Below are 2,984 nucleotides of genomic sequence, written 5' to 3'. Positions count from 1 at the left end.
TCTTCTTCTTCTTCTTCTTCTTCTTCTTCTTCTTCTTCTTCTTCTTCTTCTTTTTAAAATTCATTTTACATCCTGCTATCCTCCTTACTACCCATCCTCCTGGTCAGCACCTTCCACAATCCTTTTCTCCTCTCCCTCCCCTTCTCCTCTGACATAGTGGAGACCACACCTGGGTATTCCCTAAGCCTGAAAAATCAAGTCTCTGCTGGGCTAGTCCCTTCCTCTCCCACAAAGCAGACCATCTAAAACATATCCCACAGACAAGCAACAGCTTTGGAACAACCTCCACTCCAGTTGGCCATAACTAAATGCACCCATGGAGAGTGTGACTTCTGTACTGTCTTGCTCCTGCCAAACCCTGTACAGTAGTCAAGGCTTCATCAGTATCCTTACAATTGTTTAAAATCCTGTCTCTATTTCTCCTATATGCTCAACTCTAACAGAGTTCCTCGCTTACTTAAAAGTGGTATATAAATATCAAATAAATTTACAATTATTAAAATAAGTAATAATATAGAAAACAGCACTGGATTTGAATTATTCATATTATAGGAGTGCACATGTTGCTAGTGTTTGTAGGCTGATGTAATCTGTATATAATAATTCATATCATATGTAAGGAATAATACATCAACATGAAATGATAACTCATGCTGTATCTGGACATATCTTACTCTTTGATTATTTGCTAAATGTCCTTCAGTAATCTACACACCTGCCAGGGAAGCAGAAAAGGAGATTGATTAGGGCCTATAAACATCTCCCATGGCATAGACTTAGATATTCCCAGAGAAGGCACTGAGTGCAAATGACTATAAGTAAAAATGAGATATGTATTTGTTCATGTGGTTACATGAAAAAGGTCAATGATGTGTACAACGTGTGAGGTTTTAAAATGTCAACATAAAATATCCATTGGTAATTGGTAAGGAAGGAGATTGGGCATCCTGTCAGCAGAGTGGTTAAGTCTTGTCAGGTGGGATTTTAGGGGGTGAACTCTGTAGGATGTGCACCTACTTTTTATAGCAAAGCTATTCTTTATATATATATATATATATATATATATATATATATATATATATATAAATTATGGGGCTCCTTAATCCACTTAGATTGGTCCTTAGTGAGATAGGAGAAAGGAGATAGGAATGGATCAATTCCCATTCTTCTGAATGATAACCGCCAGTTGTGCCAGCACCATTTGTTGAAAATGCTGTCTTTCTTCCACTGGATGGTTTTAGCTCCCTTGTCAAAGATCAAGTGACCACAGGTGTGTGGGTTCATCTCTGGGTCTTCAATTCTGTTCCATTGGTCTACTTGTCTGTCACTATATCCGTACCATGCAGTTTTTAATCATGAGTACTCTGTAGTACAGCTTTAGGTCAAGCATGGTGATTCCACCACAAGTTCTTTTATCCTTGAGAAGTTTTTGCTATCCTAGGTTTTTTGTTATTCCAGATGAATTTGGAGATTGCCCTTTCCAATTCGTTGAAGAATTGAGTTGGAATTTAAATGGGGATTGCATTGAATCTGTAGATTGCTTTGGCAAGATAGCCATTTTTACTATATTGATCCTGCCAATCCATGAGCATGGGAGATCTTTCCATCTTCTGAGATCTTTAATTTCTTTCTTCAGAGACTTGAAGTTCTTATCATACAGATCTTTCACTTCCTCAGTTAGAGTCACACCAAGGTATTTTATATTATTTGTGACTATTGAGAAGGGTGTTGTTTCTCTAATTTCTTCCTCAGCCTGTTTATCCTTTGTGTAGAGAAAGGCCATTGACTTGTTTGAGTTAATTTTATATCCAGATACATCATTGAACCTGTCTATCAAAACCAGAGACACTGAAACTTATAGAGGAGAAAGTGGGGAAAAGCCTCAAAGAGATGGGCACAGGGGAGAAATTCCTGAATAGAACAGCAATGGCCTCTGCTGTAAGATCGAGAATCGACAAATGGGACCTCATAAAATTGCAAAGCTTCTGTAAGTCAAAAGATAGAGTCAATAAGACACAAAGGCCACCAACAAATTGGAAAAGGATCTTTACCTATCCTAAATCAGATAGGGGACTAATATCCAATATATATAAAGAACTCAAGAAGGTGGACTCCAGAAAATCAAATAGCCCCATTAAAAAATGGGGCTCAGAGCTAAACAAAGAATTCTCACCTGAGGAATACGGAATGGCTGAGAAGCACTTGAAAAGTGTTCAGCATCCTTAACCATCAGGGAAATGCAAATCAAAACAATCCTGAGAATCCCTCTCAGACCAGTAAGAATGGCTAAGATCAAAAATTCAGGTGACAGCAGATGCTGGCAAGGATGTGGAGAAAGAGGAACACTCCTCCATTGTTGTTTGGATTGTAAGCTTCTACAACCACTCTGGAAATCAGTCTGGTGGTTCCTCAAAAAATTGGACATAGCACTACCAGAAGATCCTGCAATACCTCTCCTGGGCATATATCCAGAAATTTTTTCAACCGTTAAGGAAGACACATGCTCCACTATGTTCATAGCAGCCTTATTTATAATAGCCAGAATCTGGAAAGAACCCAGATGCCCCTCAACAGATGAATGGATACAGAAAATGTGGTATATTTACACTATGGAGTACTACTCAGGTATTGAAAAAATGAATTAATGAAATTCCTAGGCAAATGGATGGACCTGGAGGGAATCATCCTGAGTGAGGTAAGTTAGTCACAAAAGAACTTACATGATATGTACTCACTGATAAGTGGATAGTAGCCCAGAACCTTAGAATATCCAAGATATAAGTTACAATTTGTGAAACACTGGAAGCTCGGAAAGAATGAAGGCCAAGGTGTGGATATTTAGCCCCTTCTTGGAATTGGGAGCAAGGCACCCATGGAAAGAGCTACAGAGACAGAGTTTGGAGCTGAGACGAAAGGATGGACCAGCTCTTCCGGCCGGACCAGCACCGGGGTAGCTAGAGTGCAGGGTCGGCTGACACCCGCCA

This window comes from Mus caroli, chromosome 2 (genome assembly GCF_900094665.2).
Source record: "Mus caroli chromosome 2, CAROLI_EIJ_v1.1, whole genome shotgun sequence".
Lineage (NCBI taxonomy): Eukaryota > Metazoa > Chordata > Mammalia > Rodentia > Muridae > Mus > Mus caroli.
The sequence above is the reverse complement of the archived record's forward strand: the minus strand, read 5'-3'. Positions refer to the sequence as shown.